The sequence below is a fragment of the Ovis canadensis genome, chromosome 6, assembly GCF_042477335.2.
Source record: "Ovis canadensis isolate MfBH-ARS-UI-01 breed Bighorn chromosome 6, ARS-UI_OviCan_v2, whole genome shotgun sequence".
In the NCBI taxonomy this organism is placed as follows: Eukaryota; Metazoa; Chordata; class Mammalia; order Artiodactyla; family Bovidae; genus Ovis; species Ovis canadensis.
Genome location: NC_091250.1, coordinates 46,548,467 through 46,570,413, shown reverse-complemented (window position 1 = coordinate 46,570,413; position 21,947 = coordinate 46,548,467).

The following is a 21,947-nucleotide window of genomic DNA, read 5'->3' as shown; positions in this document are numbered from 1 at the left end:
CAATTTACTATAGCAGTGATCTCCAAGATTTTTTCACAATTAACTATGCCTAAAGAGGGGCTTCGAAGGTGGTGCTACTGGTAAAGAACCTGCCTCTCTATGCAAAATATAGATGTAAGGGATGAGGGTTCAATCCCTGGGTTGGGGAGATCCCCTAGAGGAGGGCATGGCAACCCACTCCAGTAGTCTTGCCTGGAGAATCCCAGAGACAGAGGAGCCTGATGGGCTACAGTCCATAGGGTGGCAAAGAGTTGGACATGACTGAAGCAACTTAACACCCACGCACTCATGCCTAAAGAGAATTAAGCATGTAAATATGTATTTCCTCCATATAAAACTACCTAAATATAATTATCTAATATCTTAAAATATAATTATCTCTTAGCATGCAGTTTATGGCTAATCATAATAGCTTAAATTCATGTCTCAAATATGCTTACTGATTGTTTGACTAATTTTATTAGACTACCTCTTCCTCTCATATCCAATTAGATTATTGTTTGCTTTTTACTCCCTAACATAGTTGTCAAAGAAGGGCAGGAGAAGAGCCAAATTTGTAACTTTCTTTTTGTCTGCCCACTCTTGCATTTTAATTTTTTTTTTAATTTATAGTTCCTTTTAGGAGAATCTTTTAATTTAGAATAGTCTAAAGTATATAATCCATCAGTTTACATAAACATGCATACAATGTACAACATGCAAAAACTTTAAGATCTGGTCTCTGAGGTAAAATATCCAACCTTGACTTTTATTTCTGGAAATATGGCAGTGGTAGGCTCAGAGAAACCCTTCTTGGTAGGACAAACCTCACAATATTGTATAAAATATTTTTCAAAAAGGACTACTGATTAATCCTGTCAGAGGAATTAAGTACTCTTCAGAGGCCAAAAACAACAAGAAGGTGGGAAGTGAGCCCTGGGTTTTAATGGACTCATGAGGTAAAGAGACAAAACTGGGGTCCTGACAGGGTAGATATTTAGATCTGAGAACTTGGCATGAAATCTGGACACTTAAAAGACAATATTCTAATTAGGTGACATAGGAAAAATTAGCCATACTCACAGAGAGATGTACCTGGCACATTCAGTTCTAACAATTCTTAATCTTTAGCCTACACTCATCTTTGTACCCCCAACACACTCTCAAAAAATGTTGCTTTAGAGCAATTCCAGATAGTTGTGCTCTCTGAAGGAAAGGAAATTAAACTTAGTTGTCAAAGAAATCTCACATGTAAAACTCCAAGGAAAATCAGCTCACAATAAAACAAATAGTAAATACACATGAAAACAAGGTACTATGAATGAGAGTCAAAGAAACAACAAACCACTGTTCTCACTTCTTAAAAGCTACAGATATTAGAATTGATAATAAAGGAGAATTAAAATAAGTATGTTTCAAGATATAATTCAAGAAATAATTCAAAGTTTGATGAAAGAACATATGATTACCAAAGCTGATTAAGCAAATTTGTGAAAAGTATCAAAATAAATTTCAAAAAATGAAAAATACACTATTGACATTAGAAACTCAATGTTCTGGGTACATGGCAGACTGGAAATGGCTGAAATAAAATTAGTAAACTGGCAGATGGTAGTGCTAAAAAAATTACAAAAATGTAAACTAGAGACACATCAATATAAAGGAAAAAGATCAGGAATGTGGAAGATAGAGAAAACCCTAAACACATTTAATGAAGGTTCCACACAAAAAAAATAGAGAGAGAATAGAGGGATCTTAGAGATGATGGCTGAAAAATTTTCCAGAAATTATATAAGATATCAATCCTCAGGATTCAGAAGGTCAATGAATCCAATGAAGAATACATATTAATAAAAAGAAATATACTCCCTGAAAGCATGGTAGTGAAATTTCAGAATACCAAAGGCAAGCTCTTAAAAGTAACCAGAATATCTTAACATACAGATCCTCTGAGCCCTCAGCTACAATAATGGAAGCCAGATGACAGTGAAGTTATATTTGGCTCTTTCCAAATAAGTTAATACTCTGTCCTTATGCAGCATTTGAAAATTTGTCATAATCACTGAAGTGTGACTGGCAAGTTACTTGTCTTGTGCCTCAATTTTCTTGTTATTTGGGATTGAGACTATTTATCTCATCAGATTATTGTGATGATTGTGTGTGTTAAATGTATAGAAACCACTTCATAACAAAGCTTGGCACATAGTAAGTGCAATGGAAGTATAACTATTGTAGCACCCAGGAGCTAATATCCTGTAATACAAAAGGGAATTAAGACAATGAAGAACTGTCTGACCCAAATTTCTAAGAAAGTCCTCCATTGAAAAACACTGAAAACCAATCCAACTTCTTCTTAACACTAGCCCCATTATTTTCTTCATCTCACCTTCCAAAATCCTATGTTCTGGCTCCTCTTTGACTTCACTTATTCACCCAACAAATAGTTACAGAAAGCAATACTTAGGAGACTAGAACTAATCTATGTATTGTCTTATGATCATATATAGGGCTTCTCAGGTGGCACTAGTGGTAAAGAACCCGCCTGCCAATAGAGGTAGATGCTGTGACAAGAGTTTGATCCCTGGATGGGAACGCCCCTGGAGGAGGGCATGGTAACCTACTCCATTCTTGCCTGGAGAATCCCGTGGACAGAGGAGCCTGGCAGGCTACAGTCCATGGGGTCGCAAAGAGTTGGTTGTGGATTGAAGTGACTTAGAACCCATGCATGCATCGTTACATATCACTGCAAATTCCCTGTGTGGCAAGGACTGACTGCTAAGTTGCTTCAGTCGTGTCCAACTCTTTGTAACCCCCTAGACAGTAGTCCACCAGTCTCCTCTCTCAATGGCATTCTCCAGGCAATAATAAAGAATTAGGTTAACATTTCCTTCTCCAGGGGAACTTCCCCACCCGGGGATCAAACCGGAGTCTCCTGTGTCTCCTGCATTGGCAGGCAGTTTCTGCTAACAGTCTTCCCTGTGGCTTAGTGGTAAAGAGTCTGCCTGCCAATGCAGGAGACCCATGTTAGATCCCTGGGTTGGGGGAGATCCCCTGGAGAAGAACATGGCAACCGGCTCCAGTATTCTTGCCTGGAAAACTACTCCAAGGACAGAGGAACCTGGCGGGCTAGAGCCTAGGGGTCTGAAAGAGTCAGACACAAATTAGTGACTCAGTTCAGTTCAGTCGCTCAGTTGTGTCTGACTGTTTGTGACCCCAAGAATTGCAGCCTGCCAGGCCTCCCTGTCCATCACCAACTCTCGGAGTTCACTCAGATTCACATCCATTGAGTCAGTGATGCCATCCAGCCATCTCATCCTCTGTTGTCCCCTTCTCCTCCTGCCCCCAATCCCTCCCAGCATCAGAGTCTTTTCCAATGAGTCAACTCTTCGCATAAGGTGGCCAAAGTACTGGAGTTTCAGCTTTAGCATCATATCATTCCTTCCAAAGAAATCCCAGGACTGATCTCCTTCAGAATGGACTGGTTGGATCTCCTTGCAGTCCAAGGGACTCGCAAGAGTCTTTTCCAACACCACAGTTCAAAAGCATCAATTCTTCAGCACTCAGCTTTCTTCACAGTCCAACTCTCACATCCATACATGACTACTGGAAAAACCATAGCCTTGACCAGACAGACCTTAGTTGGCAAAGTAATGTCTCTGCTTTTGAATATGCTATCTAGGTTGGTCATAACTTCTCTTCCAAGGAGTAAGCGTCTTTTAATTTCATGGCTGCAGTCACCATCTGCAGTGATTTTGGAGCCCAAAAAATAAAGTCTGACACTGTTTCCATTGTTTCCCCATCTATTTCCCATGAAGTGATGGGACCAGATGCCATGATCTTTGTTTTCTAAATGTTGAGCTTTAAGCCAACATTTTCGCTCTCCTCTTTCACTTTCATCAAGAGGCTTTTTAGTTCCTCTTCACTTTCTGCCATAAGGGTGGTGTCATCTGCATTATCTGAGGTTATTGATATTTCTCCCAGCAATCTTGATTCCAGCTTGTGTTTCTTCCAGTCCAGCGTTTCTCATGATGTACTCTGCATAGAAGTTAAATAAGCAGGGTGACAATATACAGCCTTGATGGACTCCTTTTCCTATTTGGAACCAGTCTGTTGTTCCATGTCCAGTTCTAACTGTTGCTTCCTGACCTGCATACATGTTTCTCAAAAGGCAGGTCAGTTGGTCTGGCATTCCCATCTCTCTCAGAATTTTCCATAGTTTATTGTGATCCACACAGTCAAAGGCTTTGGCATCATCAATAAAGCAGAAATAGATGTTTTTCTGGAACTCTCTTGCTTTTTCCATGATCCACAGATGTTGGCAATTTGATCTCTTATTCCTCTGCCTTTTCTAAAACCAGCTTGAACATCAGGGAGTTCATGGTTCACCTATTGCTGAAGCCTGGTTTGGAAAATTTTGAGCATTACTTTACTAGTATGTGAGATGAGTGCAATTGTGCAGTAGTTTGAGCATTCTTTGGCATTGCCTTTCTTTGGGATTGGAATGAAAACTGACCTTTTCCAGTCTTGTGGCCACTGCTGAGTTTTCCAAATTTGTTGGCATATTGAGTGTAGCACTTTCACAGCATCATCTTTCAGGATTTGAAATAGCTCAACTGGAATGCCATCACCTCCACTAGCTTTGTTCGTAGTGATGCTTTCTAAGGCCCACTTGACTTCACTTTCCAGTATGTCTGGCTCTAGGTGAGTGATCACACCATCGTGATTATCCGGGTCATGAAGATCATTTTTGTACAGTTCTTCTGTGTATTCTTGCCACCTCTTCTTAATATCTTCTGCTTCTGTTAGGTCCATACCATTTCTGTCCTTTATCGAGCCAGTGAATAAGCAACAACAAATATGTTAAATGTAGAGGTAGTAAAATATCACTTTGTAAATATCTTTTTGCTCAAATTCATAGGAAGTACTGTCTTGGGGAATGCTGTGTGTTAAAATGTAACAGGGTGCAGCCAAGCACAGCCCTTATCACCGGGCTGTGGCTGTGCTCCGTTATCCCCCACACCCTTCACAGGCAGCAGTTACCAAAAGGCAATTAGTGCGCAGCCATTGGTCCATGCCACCATGGCCCCTCCCCCAAGCGACCCACTGGCAATGAGTGACCATTAGTGGTTGATTTTCAGTCAAGTATCAGTGAAGTGTGGAATGGTGGTCCTCAAGTGGAGAGTCAGGTAAGAGGTGAATCTTGGCCTTCTCCCCTGAGGCCCTCCAGCTCACCTGGCCTTGTGTCAGCAGGTGAGCTGGAGGACCCAGGGAACAGGCTGGGGGCTGTGTCCCTCAGGGCTCCAGAACCCTTATGGAAGCTACCCACTGGCTGGGCCCCTGCCTTGAGGCAGGAGTGAACCTCTCCCCCATCCTTGTCTCTGTGACCTAATAGCAGCTGGCAGTCACCTGGGTAGCAGTCTGCAGGACCTAGCCCCCACTCCTCCATTGTTTGGGTGGCTTGAGGAGCCTGAGGGCCAGTTGGGTTGGGCTTCTTGCTCCCTCAGTGATGACAGCTGGGCAGGTCTGGGGACCTGGCCCTGAGGGAACCACTAGCTGAGATCTGCCTCCTCTTAGCCCTGACCAAGGACCTCTGAGGGGAAAGGTTGTGCCTTGGGACCCTTCCATTTCTTTTCAGAAGAATAACCTTCAGAGAGTAACCTTCATTTGGTAGAGGGGTACAGGAGCATTGTTATCTGACCATGCTGCTGCTGCTGCTGCTAAGTTGCTTCAGTCGTGTCCGACTCTGTGCGACCCTATACCCGACCTCAAAAACAAAGGATCTGACACCAGAAAGTGCAACAACTCCGCACACCCCTCCTTCACCTTTCCTAGCAAAGGGCTTTGCTGAAAGCTTTCGGGGAGTTTGGGATTTTTAAGGCATCTCCTTGCAGGGCCCTGTAATAAACCTTTCTCGGTTCCAAACTGATATTTTGGTACTCTTTGGCCTCACTGTGCATTGGGCACATGGACTTGAGTTTCAATAACAAAACCACCTCTGTGAACAGTGTACTATTGTCAAGTACTTGTTCAGTGGTTTGAAGGAGGTGGGAGGGAAAGAATTACAAAAGGTAATATGCTAACAGGCTCGTACCTGGACATTTTCAGACAAAACCATTTTTTGTATGTTACGTGCATTGTATTTTGCTGTGTATATAGTGTACATACAGAGAAAGCACTGGCACTCCACTCCAGCACTCTTGCCTGGAAAATCCCATTGACGGAGGAGACTGGTAGGCTGCAGTCCATGGGGTCGCTAAGAGTTGGACACGACTGAGCGACTTCACTTTCACTTTTCACTTTCATGCATTGAAGAAGGAAATGACAACCCACTCCAGTGTTCTTGCCTGGAGACTCCCAGGGACAAGGGAGCCTGGTGGGCTGCCGTCTATGGGGTCACACAGAGTCAGATATGACTGAAGCGACTTAGCAGCAGCAGCATAGTGTACATAATGGACAAATGAGTCCAAACTTTGCAACATCTAGTCTCTAGATATTAAAGAGACTGTTAGGGTATGAAAAAGTGGTGAAATTAGCACATTTTGTACACATTGTGTTGAAATTCATAGGAAAGTTTGTCTTCTGTAAATGACTTTTGGATGTGAATTTGTTCAACCACCTCTAAGCATTACACATGCCTATTCTGTCTATTGTAGAGAGAAACAAGTGAGGGAAGTAGTTCAGGCCAAAATGGTCATATTTAGTAGATACCTCAGATTTCAACCATTGTTGTTGTTATTTCCTTACTAAGTCATGTCTGATTCTTTGCAAGTCCAGGAACTGTAGCCCACCAGGGTCCTCTGTGCATAGGATTCTCCAGGAAAGAATACTGGAGTGAGTTACTATTTCCTTCTCCAGGGAATCTTCCCAACCCAGAGATCAAACCTGTGTCTCCTGCATCACAGGCAGATTCTTTAATGCTGAGCCACCAAGGACACCCATAACCATTGTTACATGTGTGCAAATTTATTTAACAGTGTTTTGTACATATTGGACAAGTAAGTTCTTGTGAAATATCTAGCCTTTCTAGATATTTAAAAGTGCTTGATGTATTTAAAAGTAGAAGTAGCAAAATAATGCTTCTTGTAAATAGCTTTTAAAAATGAATGACAGGGACATCCTTTGTGGTCCAGTGGTTAAGACTCTGTGCTTACAGTACAGGGATTGCAGGTTTGATTTCTGGTTGGGGGACCAAGACCCCATATGCTGTGTGGCCAGAAAGAGAAAAAAAAAAGTTGAGAAATACTGTCTTTGGAAATGGAATAATTAAACTTCTTTTCTGAACAATATACTCTGTACATGTTCATTGGGCTGAGGGAGGTGGGAGGGAAGATTGCAAAAGAGATTTTACTAGTGTGAACTAGAACATTTCAGCTAATCCATTAGTCTATATGTTGCATATATTTCCTTTAACTTTACTGTATATGTTATGTATATATTGGACAAATAGGTCCTGATTTTGTAATATTTAGTCTCTAGGTATTAAAGAGGTTGCCAGTGTATGACAAAAGTAATTGGCAAGCTAACACATTTTGTATACTTTGTGTTAAAATTCAATGAAAGGCCATCTCCTAAAAAGGACATTTGGAAGTGAAATCATATCTAAATGACACATGTACCTGTATTTGCCCACTGTTGGATGGATAGCAAAGAGGAGGAACTGGGAAAAATGAAGGGTTCTAAACTAGAATATTCCTTTGTAGAAGACACTTTCAGATATAACCATTGTTACATGTATGTAGTTTATTCAACTACTCTATATATAGTGGACAAACAAGTCCTTATTTGAAACTTCTAGTCTTTCTAGATGTTTACAAATACACAAAATATGTTAAAAGTAGAGGTGGTGAAATAACATGTTTTCTAGATAAATCCTCTTCTTTTTTAAAAAAATTAATTAATTTTAATTGGAGGCTAATTACTCTACAATATTGTGGTGGTTTTTGCCATACATGCACATGAATCAGCCATGGGTGTACATGTGTTCCCCATCCTGAACCCCCCTCTCACCTCCCTCCCCATCCCATCCCTCAGGGTCATCTCAGTGCACCAGCCCTGAGAACCCTGTCTCATGCATTGACCTGGACTGGCGATCTGTTTCACATATGATAATATACATGTTTCAATGCTATTCTCTCAAATCATCCCACCCTTGCCTTCTCCCACCAAGTCCAAAAGTCTGTTCTTTACATCTGTGTCTCTTCTGCTGTCTCACACATAGGGTCATCATTACCATCTTTCTAAATTCCATATATATGTGTTAATATACTGTATTGGTGTTTTTCTTTCTGACTTACTTCACTCTGCATAATAGGCTACAGTTTCATCTACCTCATTAGAACTGATTCAAATGCATTCTTTTTAATAGCTGAGTAATAACTCCATTGTGTATATGTACCACAGCTTTCTTATCCACTTGTCTGCCGATGGATATCTAGGTTGCTTCCATGTCCTGGCTATTGTAAACAGTGCTGTGATGAACATTGGGGTACACGTGTCTCTTTCAGTTCTGGTTTCCTCGCTGTGTATGCCCAGCAGTGGGATTGCTGGGTCATAAGGCAGTTCAATTTCCAGTTTTTTAAGGAATCTCCACACTGTTCTCCATAGTGGCTGTACTAGTTTGCATTCCCACCAACAGTGTAAGAGGGTTCCCTTTTCTCCACACCCTCTCCAGCATTTGTTGTTTGTAGACTTTTTCATAGCAGCCATTCTGAATGATGTGAGTTGGTACCTCATTGTGGTTTTGATTTGCATTTCTCTGATAATGAGTGATGTTGAGCATCTTTTCATGTGTTTGTTAGCCATCCGTATGTCTTCTTTGGAGAAATGTCTGTTTAGTTCTTCGGTCCATTTTTTGATTGGGTCATTTATTTTTCTGGAATAGAGTTTCAGGAGTTGCTTGTATATTTTAGAGATTAATTCTTTGTCAGTTGCTTTATTTGCTATTATTTTTTCCCATTCTGAAGGCTGTCTTTTCACCTTGTTTACAGTTTCCTTCATTGCACAAAAGCTTTTACGTTTAATTAGGTCCCTTTTGTTTATTTTTGCTTTTATTTCCTTTACTCTGGGAGGTGGGTCATAGAGGATTCTGCTGTGATTTATGATGGGAAGCGTTTTGCCTATGTTTTCTTCTAGGAGTTTTATAGTTTCTGTCCTTACATTTAGATCTTTAATCCATTTTGAGTTTATTTTTGTGTGTGATGTTAGAAAGTGTTCTGGTTTCATTCTTTTACAAGTAGTTGACCAGTTTTCCCAGCACCACTTGTTAAAGAGATTGTCTTTTCTCCATTGTAGATTCTTGCCTCCTTTGTCAAAGATAAGGTGTCCATAGATGTGTGGATTTATCTCTGGGCTTTCTATTTTGTTCCGTTGACCTATATTTCTGTTTTGTGCCAGTACCACACTGTCTTGATGACTGTAGCTTTGTAGTATAGTCTGAAGTCAGGCAGGTTGATTCCTCCAGTTCCACTCTTCTTTCTAAAGATTGCTTTGGCTATTCGAGGTTTTTTGTATTTCCATACAAATTGTGAAATTATTTGTACTAGTTCTGTGAAAAATACCATTGGTAGCTTGATAGGGATTGCATTGAATCTATAGATTGCTTTGGGTAGTATGCTCATTTTCACTATATTGATTCTTCTGATCCATGAACATGGTATATTTCTCCATCTATTTGTATCATCTTTGATTTCTTTCATCAGTGTTTTATAGTTTCCTATATATAAGTTTTGTTTCTTTAGGTAGATTTATTCCTGAGTATTTTATTCTTTTCGTTGCAGTGGTGAATGGAATTGTTTCCTTAATTTCTCTTTCTGTTTTCTCATTGTTAGTGTATAGGAATGCAAGGGATTTCTGTGTTTATTTTATATCCTGCAACTTTACTATATTCATTGATTAGCTCTATTAATTTTCTGGTGAAGTCTTTAGGGTTTTCTATGTAGAGGATCATGTCATCTGCAAACAGTGAGTGTTTTACTTCTTTTTTTCCAATCTGGATTCCTTTTATTTCTTTTTCTTTTCTGATTGCTATGGCTAAAACTTCCAAAATTATGTTGAATAGTAGTGATGAGAGTGGGCACCCTTGTCTTGTTCCTGACTTAAGGGGAATTTTTCACCATTGACAATAATGTTTGCTGTGGGTTTGTCATATATGGCTTTTATTATGTTGAGGTATGTCCCTTCTATGCCTGCTTTCTGGAGGGTTTTTATCATAAATGGGGCTTCTCTTGTAGCTCAGCTGGTAAAGTAGCCGCCTGCAAGGTAGGAGACCAGGGTTCAATCCCTGAGTTGGGAAGATCCCCTGGAGAAGGGAAAGGGTACCCACTCCAGTATTCTGGCCTGGAGAATTCCATGCACTGTATAGTCCATGTGGTCACAAAGAATCAGACACGACTGAGTGACTTTCACTTTACTTTATCATAAATGGATGTTGAATTTTGCCAGAGGCTTTGTTTGCATCTGTTGAGATAATCATATGGTTTTTATCTTTCAATTTGTTAATGTGGTGTATCACATTGATTGGTTTGTGAATATTGAAGAATCCTTGCATCCCTGGGATAAAGCCCACTTGGTCATGGTATATGACCTTTTTAATATGTTTTTGGATTCTGTTTGCTAGAATTTGGTTAAGGAATTTTGCATCTATGTTCATCAGTGATATTGGCCTGTAGTTTTCTTTTTGTGTGTCATCTCTGTCAGGTTTTGGTATTAGGGTGATGCTGGCCTCATAGAATGAGTTTGGAAGTTTACCTTCCTCTGCAATTTTCTGGAAGAGTTTGAGTAGGATAGGTGTTAGCTCTTCTCTAAATTTTTGGTAGAATTCAGCTGTGAGTTCTGTCCTGGGCTTTTGTTTGCTGGAAGATTTCTGATTACAGTTTCAATTTCCGTGCTTGTGATGGGTCTGTTAAGATTTTCTATTTCATCCTGGTTCAGTTTTGGAAAGTTATATTTTTCTAAGAATTTGTCCATTTCTTCCAAGTTGTCCATTTTATTGGCATATCGTTGCTGATAGTAGTCTCTTATGATCCTTTGTATTTCTGTGCTGTCTGTTGTGATTTCTCCATTTTCATTTCTAATTTTGTTGATGAATCTGGCTAATGATTTTATTTATCTTCTCAAAGAACCAGCTTTTAGCTTTATTGATTTTGGCTATGGTCTCCTGTGTTTCTTTTGCATTTATTTCTGCCCTAATTCTTGTGATTTCTTTCCTTCTGCTAACCCTGGGGTTCTTCATTTCTTCTTTTTCTAGTTGCTTTAGGTGTAGAGTTAGGTTATTTATTTTATTTTTCGCTTGTTTTTTGACGTAAGCTTGTATTGCTATGAACCTTCCCCTTAGAACTTCTTTTACTGAACCCCATAGGTTTTGGGTTGTTGTGTTTTCACTTTCATTCATTTCTATGCACATTTTTATTTCTTTTTTAATTTCTTCTGTGATTTTTCGTTATTCAGAAGTATGTTGTTTAGCCTCCATATGTTTGTATTTTTAATAATTTTTTCCTGTAGTTGACATCTAATCTTACCACATTGTGATCAGAAAAGATGCTTGAGATGATTTCAGTTTTTTGCATTTACCAAGGCTAGATTATAGCCCAGGATGTGATCTATCCTGGAGAAGGTTCCGTGCGCACTTGAGAAAAAGGTGAAATTTATTGTTTTGGAATGAAATGTCTTATAGATATCAATTAGGTCTAACTGGTTCATTGTATCATTTAGAACTTGTGCTTCTTTGCTAATTTTCTGTATAGTTGATCTATCCATAGGTGTGAGTGGGGTATTAAAGTCTCCCGCTATTCTTGTGTTGTTGTTAATTTCCCCTTTCTTACTTGTTAGTATTTGCCTTACATATTACAGTGCTCCTACGTTGGGTGCATATATATCTATAATTGTTATATCTTCTTCTTGGATTGATCCTTTGATTATTATGTAGTGTCCTTCTTTGTCTCTTTTCTTGGCCTTTATTTCAAAGTCTATTTTACCTGATATGAGTATTGCTACTCTTGCTTTCTTTTGGTCTCCATTTGTGTGAAATATAATTTTCCAGCCCTTCATTTTCAGTCAGTATGTGTCCCTTGTTTTGAGATGGGTCGCTTGTAGAGACCATATATAGGGGTCTTGTTTTTGTATCCATTCAGTCAGTCTTTGTCATTTGGTTGGGCCATTCAACCCATTTACATTTAAGGTAATTATTGATAAGTATGATCCCATTGCCATTTACTTTGATGTTTTGGGTTCGAGTTTATAAACGTTTTCTGTGTTTCCTGTCTAGAGAAGATCCTGTAGCATTTGTTGAAGATCTGGTTTGGTGGTGCTGAATTCTCTCAGCTTTTGCTTGTCCGTAAAGCTTTTGATTTCTCCTTCATATTTGAATGAATCCTTGCTGGGTACAGTAATCTGGGTTGTAGGTTTTTCTCTTTCATCACTTTAAGTATGTCCTGCCATTCCCTTCTGATCTCAGGAGTTTCTATTGAAAGATCAGCTGTTATCTTTATGGGAATCCCCCTGTGTCTTATTTGATGTTTTTCCCTTGCTGCTTTTAATATTTGTTCTTTGTGTTTGATCTTTGTTAATTTGATTAATATGTGTCTTGGGGTGTTTCACCTTGGATTTATCCTGTTTGGGACTCTCAAGGTTTCTTGGACTTGGGTGGCTATTTCCTTCCCCGTTTTAGGGAAGTTTTCAACTATTATCTCCTCAAGTATTTTCTTATGGCCTTTCTTTTTGTCTTCTTCTTCTGGGACTCCTATGATTCGAATGTTGGGGTGTTTGACATTGTCCCACAGGTCTCTGAGGTTGTCCTCATTTCTTTTAATTATTTTTTTCCTCTCTGCATTTATTTCCACCATTCTATCTTCTACCTCACTTATCCTATCTTCTGCCTCAGTTATTCTACTGTTGGTTCCCTCCAGAGTGCTTTTGATCTCAGTTATTGCTTTATTCATTAACCCTTTTTAATTTCTTCTAGGTCCTTGTTAAACTTTTCTTGCATCTTCTCAATCCTTGTCTCCAGACTATTTATCTGTAACTCCAGTTTGTTTTCAAGATTTTGGATCATTTTTACTGTCATTATTCTGAATTCTCTTTCAGGTAGACTCCCTATCTCCTCCTCTTTTGTTTGGTTTGGTGGGCATTTATCCTGTTCCTTTACCTGCTGACTATTTTTCTGCCTTTTCATCTTGTTTATATTGTTGTGTTTGGAGTGGCCTTTCTGTATTCTGACAGTTTGTGATTCCTCTTTATTGTGGAGATTCCTCCCTGTGGGTGAGGTTGGACAAGTGGCTTGTCAAAGTTTCCTGGTTAGGGAAGCTTGTGTTGGTGTTCTGGTGGGTGGAGCTGGATTGCTTCTCTTTGGAGTGCAATGAAGTGTCCAGTAGTGAGTTTTGAGGTGTCCATGGGTTTGGTGTGACTTTTGGCTGCCTGTGTTTTAATGCTCAGGGTTATGTTCCTGCGTTGTTGGAGAATTGGCTTGGTATGTCTTGCTCTGAAACTTGTTGGCTCTTGGGTGGAGCTTGGTTTCAGTGTAGATATGCAGGCTTTTGGATGAACTCTTGTCAGTTAATGTTCCTTGAAGTCAGGAGTTTTCTGGTGTCCTCAAGTTTTGGATTTAAGCCTCCTGCCTCTGGCTTTCAGTCTTATTCTTACAGTAGCTTCAAGACTTCTCCATCCATACAGCACTGATGATAAAACATCTAGGTTAATGGTGAAAAGATTCTTCACAGTGAGGGACACTCAGAGAGGTTCACAGAGTTACATGGAGAAGAGAAGACGGAAGAGGGAGATAGAGGTGACCAGAAGGAGAAGTGGGGGAATCAAAAGGGGAGAGCGCAATCTAGGCAGTAATCAATTCCCTATGTGCTCTCCACAGTCTGTAACACTCAGAGAGGTTCATGGAGTTACATAGAGAAGAGGGAGAGAGGAGATAGAGGTGACCAGGAGGAGAGGAGGGGGAGTCAATAGGAAAGAGACCAATCTAGCCAGTAATCAGTTCCCTAAGTGTTCTCCACAGCCCAGAACACCCAAAGAGATTCACACAGTTACGTAGAGAAGAGAAGGAGGTGAGAGGAGATAGAGGTGACCTGGGGGAGAAAAAGGAGAGTCAAAAGGGGAGAGAAAAATCAAGCCAGTAATCACACTCCTAGGTAAAAATGGGTACTGATGATTGGATTCTTAAGGTACAAAATTGATAATAAATACCAAAAAGCAAAGATTAAAAATTTAGAGTGGTGGTTAGACTCGCAAAAATACAATATTAAAAAATAAAACAAAATTGAAAAAATTATAAAATATATATATATGAAATTTGCTTTTAAAATAGGGTCTTTTTTTCCCAAGGTAATAGTAGGTCTTAAAAATGAAAATTAAAGGCATAAAAAGAAATATTAAAAAAATTTTTAAATGATAATAGTAAAATATATCTAGGAATTTCTCTGGAGCTGTTGAAGGCAGTGTAGCGTCATTTCAGTTTCAGATAGTTCCTTGTTTCAGCTTATACTTCTTCTCAAGGTCTATAGGCCCCTTCCAATGTAGTCAGTGCTAACTACAGGGTTTTAATCTGGTGCCCCTGTCACTTCCAAAGTGGTTCCCTCTTCTTTGTTTATCTTGGCTTCCTCTGTTTGCAAGTCTCTTCAGTGTCTAATTTCTGCCCTAACACAAGGGGGCGAAAGGTGGTCACTTATTTAGGCTCACTTGTTCAAATTGTGCTGAGCGGAGGGAGGAACACTGCAAACAAATATCATTGGCGTGTGTGGGGAGTGCTCGCAATGTCTGGGCCACACTGGGTTTGCCCCCGCTCATGGCGTGTGTGCTTTCCTGGTCTGCATTGCTCAGGCTCCAGGTTTCTCTGCACGGGAACTTTCTAAAGCAGGCCCTGGGTTGTGTGCACTTCCCAGGTCTAATCCACTCAGGTTCAGGTTCTGGAGTACTCCACAAAGTCATAGACTTGGTTGGCCCTCGTTTTGTGCCCTTCCCAGGTCCAAGCAGTTCAGGCGACCAGGTGCTTGGTGAGCACACTCTCCCCAGGTAGGCAGGACGTCTTATTACCTCCCCTGTCCCAGCCGCTCGGTTTCCTTGGTGCGCTGCGAGAGCACCGTCTCAGGTGTGCCACGTGTCTCCTCTGGGGAGCTGATCTCTGGCTGCGACCCTCCTGGCAGATGTCAACCGTCCAGGATCCCAGAAATACTTGGTTAGCAACTGGGAGCCTGCTTGCAGTTTGGTGGAGGATGCAGTCTCTGGTGCCAAGATTGCCCCTTGCCTTCCGGCTCGGGCTGTTATCCGCCTGCCTCTCTGCCTCCGGTGGAGGGAGGGGCCAGTCCACAGCCGGCTAGCTCTCCTCTGGTATTTGCTCAGTCCTTTGTTCTGTGAGTGGGTCAGGTTGTCCCTTAGAGCTTTTCAAGGGAAATTTCTCTCTCTCTCTCTCTCTCTCTCTCTCTCTTTTTTTTTTCCTCTCTCTGACTATCCCAGTTTGGGTTGCAATCTCACACTGTCCTCAGATTGTCCTCTAAGCTCCCTCAGATTGTCCTCAGGGCATTCAGGCCAGGTCCCTAAGCACACAGCCTGAGCCTCCCTGTTCAAGGCCCCGCTTGCTGCTGGTGGACCCGAGCGTCTGGGCTACTTCTCCGTTGGGAGTTGCAATTAGATGCGTAATCTATTGGGGTTTTTTCCCCCTCCCGGTTATGTTGCCCTCTGAGATTCCAAAACTCCCCACAGACCTGCCAGTGAGAGGGTTTCCTGGTGTTTGGAAACTTCTCCTCCTTCACGACTCCCTCCCCAGGATGGGTCTCTGTCCCTAACTCTTTTCTCTTTCTTTTTATCTTTTATATTTTGTCCTACCTCCTTTCGAAGAGAATGGGCTGCCTTTCTGGGTGCCTGGTGTCCTCTGCCAGCATTCAGAAGTTGTTTTGTGGAATTTGCTCGGTGTTCAAATGATCTTTTGATGAATTTGCATGGGAGAAAATGGTCTCCCTGTCCTACTCCTTCATCATCTTCGATAAATCCTTTTAAAATTCTAAAAGACAAGCAATAGTCTTTTAAAAATAGAATGATCAAAATGATCAAACCACATCTCTGAGCAGTACTCATTATTTCATTTGTGCTGGTTCAGGGAGAAAGGAGAAAGTACAAAGGGCTTTATTCCAGTATGTTCGTAGTTGGCAAAATTAACCATTGTCCCGTATATCGCTGCATTTTGTTTTACTTAGCTGTGTGTGCTGCTGCTGCGAAGTTACTTCAGTCATGTCCTGTGTGACCCCATAAATGGCAGCCCACCAGGCTCCCCCATCCCTGGGGTTCTCCAGGCAAGAAGACTGGAGTGGGTTGCCATTTCCTTCTCCAGTGCATGAAAGTGAAAAGTGAAAGTGAAGTCGTGTCCGATTCTTCGCGACCTCATGGACTTGCAGCCTACCAGTCTCCTCAGTCCATGAGATTTTCCAGGCAAGAGTACTGGAGTGGGTTGCCATTTCCTTCTCCAATGCATGAAAGTGAAAAGTGAAAGTGAAGTTGTGTCCGATTCTTCGCGACCTCAGGGACTTGTACCCTACCAGGCTCCTCAGTCCATGAGATTTTCCAGGCAAGAGTACTGGAGTGGATTGCCATTGCCTTCTCCGTTAGCTGTGTACATAGTGTACAAAGAGGACAACCATCCAAATTTACAGCATCTAGTCTTCCTAGATGTGAAAGAGATTGTGCCAGTGTGTGACAAAAATAGCAAACAAATACATTGTGTACAGTCTGTATTAAAATTCATAGGAAAGACTTATGAAAACTGGAGGAAATGAAATTGATAAAGTCCCCCTCCAAGTGTTATAGATGCATATTACATTTGTCCACTGGGTTGATGATAGAGAAGGGAAAGTGTTCTCGCCAGAGTGCTCCTGTTTAGAAGACACTCTGAGTTTATAGCTCTTGTGTGCTGTTTATTCAGTGTTACTAGGTGCATATATAGTGTACAAACTTAAATCCTTATTTGAAACATCTAGCCTTTCTAGATAAGTAAAAGTACACAAACTATGTTGAAAGTAGAGAGTTAAACTAACAACTTCTAAGTGTTTTTTCTAATAATTCATAGGAATGGTTTTATTTGAGAAACTGAATTGTTAAATTTGAGTCTTGGAGAGTAAGTTGGCTGGTCACCTGGTGGTGGGGGATGAGAAGGGAACAGGAAAGAAAGTGAAAAAAGAAGGGTTTTGTGTCCATCAGTATTTAGACAAGTTCAGATTTTCTAACCATTTTTCTACTGGTGTGTTTTAGTTAAAATTGTTGTGTAGTAAAGAATGAGCAAGTCCTAATGCCCAAAGTATATTTAAAGTAGAGATAGTAAAATAATCCCTTAGTGTTGTTTTGTTGGTTTTTAGGAAAGGCTGTGTCTTGAAGTATCTGTACATCTTGGAGCTAGAAATTTACTTAGTTGCTGAAATGCTGGAGAAGACGGCTCTTAGCTAATATCTCCATATCTAGAAGACAGTTTTAGGCTATAACCATAGTTCTGTATGTGTGTTTTAGTAAAGTACCTATATTTTTTGTGGACAAAGTTCATTCTTTATTTTGCAGGATCTAAGCTTTCTAAATGTCCTGAGGTGAAACTGTGTGAGGAAAAATAGAGCTAGTGAATTAACCAATTTGTAAATATTTTTGTTATAAATTCTAAAAAAAAGAAAAAGCAGCGTCTTGGACGTGGAATTTTTAAATTGTGTCTGACAAATGTACGTCAGAACTTATTCATTAGGTTGAGAGCAGAGAGGGAGAAGGAAGTATGAAAGCTGGGATATATGTGGATATGTTCATATTTATATTTTGATGATAACCATTGATGTGTGTGCATCTCTCAGCTATACTATAGGAATACATTTTTAAGTAATTCAGTGAAACCATACCCCCTTGCTAATACTTTAATAGTTTAGATCAGATAATGAATCCCCCAAGAAGCATTATACTTTGTGTACCTATTGCTTCATGTCTCATTTTTTAATTGAACATTAAGGGAACATGATATTTTAATCATAATGATGCCAATATCTTTTTCTAGAGACCTGTTGCTATTTATGTCTTTTCTGAAACTTTTATTGCCAAGAAAGGCAGGATTACTTTTTTTTTCCTACCAGATAGAGTTGGTAGAGTATATTCTAGCTTTTCAAAATTCTTGCTTCTCAGAGCTTTGGGACTTTGAAATGGTAAATATTCATGATGTTGAAAAAGCATGATACATAGCTGTATGATCTTAATGACTTAAAAATGGATGTATAGCTGTATAAATACACATGAGAGCTAGGAGGATGCAACAAATGGTATCCTGTTTGTGATTATGGTGACTTTGTTTCTTACTTCTTCTGTTTTTTGGTTTCCTATTGTGCACATATTAAGAAATAAATGATATTTTGTTGTTGTTCAGTCACTAAGTCCTGTCCAACTCCTTGCAATCCCATGAACTGCCACATGCCAGGCTTCCCTGTCTTTCACCGTCTCTCTGAGCAAGCTCAGAGAGTCACTGCCTATTGACTCAATGCCCATTGAGTCAATGATGCCATCAACCATCTCATACTCTGTCACCCCCTTCTCTTGCCCTCAATCTTTCCCAGCATCAGGGTCTTTTCCAATGAGTTGGCTCTTCACATCAGGTGGCCAAAGTATTGAAGCTTCAGCATCAGTCCTTCCAATGAATATTCAGGGTTGATTTCCTTTAGGATTGACTGGTTTGATCTCCTTGCTGTCCAAGGGACTCTCAAGAGTCTTTCAAGCACCACAGTTTGAAAGCATCAATTCTTTGGTGCTCAGCCTTCTTTATGGTCCAACACTCACATCCGTACATGACTACTGGAAAAACCATAGCGCTGCCTATACAGACCTTTGTAGTCAAAGTGATGTCTCTGCTTTTTAATATGTTGTCTAGGTTTGCCATTGATTTTTCTTCCAAGGAGCAAGCGTCTTTTAATTTCATGGCTGTAGTCACTGTCTGCAGTGATTTTTGGAGCCTGAAAAATAAAATCTATCACTGTTTCCACTTTTCCCCCATCTATTTGCCATGAAGAAGTGTTATTTTAAAAACTTTTTTAAAAGAACCTATTTTATAGCACAGAGAACTCTAGTCAGTGCTCTGTGGTAACCCAAATGGGAAGGAAATTCAAAAGAGAGGGGATATATGTACACCTGTAGCTGATTCACTTTGCTGTGCAGTAGAAACTAACACAACATTGTAATGCAACTATACTCCAATAAAAATTTTTAAAGAGAGACAGAGAGAAATAAGCTTAGAATAGAGAACAGTGCCTGGTATATATAGGTCTGTATAAATATTTGTTAAGACAATGAAGGAAGTAAGGAAAGAAATAATGTACGAGATAACCATTTCTTATTTTATCTGAAGTGATTATTCTAATCCATCTGCAACTCTTAATTTTACTAGTTATGTTCCTTTTTGGGCTTAGAGAGACTTTTTTTCTGCCTCTTATTTATTTTACTCATAGTCTAAGGAAATACAAGACCACTTAGTAATAATATGTTGGCCATTCAGGGACTGTTCAAAATGGAGTGAAGTAAGATGGCGTATATTTCAGTGGAACATTTGAAACTGTTCCTCAGACATCTCCTTTTGGCGTTTCACCATTGGAATGAGAATAAAAGCTATTTGGCAGAATAGGATGGAGGCCCTATATGATGCCAGAGACCTTAGACTTGGCAATGGACACCCTGCAGCCAGATGAGCCTGATAGTGGAACAGGGAGAACGACAAGTCAGACTATTGGAGAGTGGCTTCCTTTCTTGCTTAGCCCTCACCCATCTCTGGCCATAGACTCTGTAGGGGAGTGGTGCTGGGAGAATAGGCAGGAAGAACCTGGCCTCAAGGAAATGCAGGTGGGAGGGTCGAGAGAGAGCAGGAAAAGGTCTCAAGACCAACAGCTGGAAGGAAACGAGAATATCTCTCAGCATTTTAAGGCAGGTTGTCCTATACAAACCACTATTTTTAAGTTAAGCTTAAATACTTTGAGGACCTGCTGTACATGTTTTAATGCTAATACATATGATTAAATGTTTTTAATATAATCGCTACAGTTAAATTTTTTGAAGGTTTTAAGAAAGAAAATAAACCAAGCCCTTCAATTTATATTAAATCTGTTTACATTAGAAAACCAGGTATTCATTTATTGTTATTTTTCTTAGTTTCTCCAAGATTCCTTTGAAAATAAGCACTGTTGTAAGCACATGGGTTTATCCAGGGAGACAGTTAGAAAACTAGTTTTAAACATATGGCAAAACAAATACATAAGAGTATTTGAAAATGCATTTTTCCAATCACAAATATTTTTGCCAATGCTTGGGAAAATACAAAAGAAATTTTTATAGCTCTCTGGTGGTGCTTTAAGACAAGAAAATATTTAAAATAATCTTTCTCCTCAGCACTTTATTTACAACCTTTATTCTTTTCTATAAAGGAAAATATTTTTATGAGACGGTAGCTTTTTACTGAAGAAATATCTTTTCTTATATATCACACTATTCAAATAAACCTACATTCTGATTTTTAGGTGCTCTTCAGCTCAGTTCAATTCAGTTTAGTCGCTCAGTTGTGTCCGACTCTTTGTGACACCATGAATCGCAGCACGCCAGGCCTCCCTGTCCATCACCAACTCCCAGAGTTCACTCAGACTCACGCCCATCGAGTCCATGATGCCATCCAGCCACCTCATCCTCTGTTGTCCCCTTCTCCTCCTGCCCCCAATCCCTCCCAGCATCAGAGTCTTTTCCAATGAGTCAACTTTTCTCATGAAGTGGCCAAAGTACTGGAGCTTCAGCTTTAGCATCATTCCTTCCAAAGAAATCCCAGGGCTGATCTCCTTCAGAATGGACTGGTTGGATCTCCTTGCAGTCCCAGGGACTCTCAAGGGTCTTCTCCACAGTTCACCACAGTTCAAAAGCATCAATTCTTTGGCGCTCAGCCCTCTTCACAGTCCAACTCTCACATCCATACATCACCACTGGAAAAACCATAGCCTTGACTAGACGGACCTTAGTCAGCAAAGTAATGTCTCTGCTTTTGAATATGCTATTTTTATCACTTTTCTTCCAAGGAGTAAGCATCTTTTAATTTCATGGCTGCAATCACCATCTGCAATGATTTTAGAGCTCCAAAAAATAGAATCTGACACTGTTTCCACTGTTTCCCCATCTATTTCCCATGAAGTGATGGGACCAGATGCCATGATCTTCATTTTCTGAATGTTGAGCTTTAAGCCAACATTTTCGCTTTCCTCTTTCACTTTCATCAAGAGGCTTTTTAGTTCCTCTTCACTTTCTGCCATAAGGTTGGTGTCATCTGCATATCTGAGGTTATTGATATTTCTCCTGGCAATCTTGAATCCAGCTTGTGCTTCTTCCAGTCCAGCGCTTCTCATGATGTACTCTGCATATAAGTTAAATAAGCAGGGTGACAATGTACAGCCTTGACGTACTCTTTTCCTATTTGGAACCGGTCTGTTGTTCCATGTCCAGTTCTAACTGTGGCTTCCTCACCTGCATACAGATTTCTCAAGAGGCAGGTCAGGTGGTCTGGTATTCCCATCTCTCTCAGAATCTTCCACAGTTTATTGTGATCCACACAGTCAAAGGCTTTGGCATAGTCAACAAAGCAGAAATAGATGTTTTTCTGGAACTCACTTGCTTTTTCCATGATCCAGCGGATGTTGGCAAGTTGATCTCTGGTTCCTCTGCCTTTTCTAAAATCAGCTTGAACATCAGGAAGTTCACGGTTCACCTATTGCTGAAGCCTGGCTTGGATAATTTTGAGCATTACTTTACTAGCATGTGAGATGAGTGCAACTGTGTGGTAGTCTGAGCATTCTTTGGCATTGCCTTTCTTTGGGATTGGAATGAAAACTGACCTTTTCCAGTCCTGTGGCCACTGCTGAGTTTTCCAAATTTGCTGGCATATTGAGTGCAGCACTTTCACAGCATCATCTTTCAGGATTTGAAATAGCTCAACTCGAATT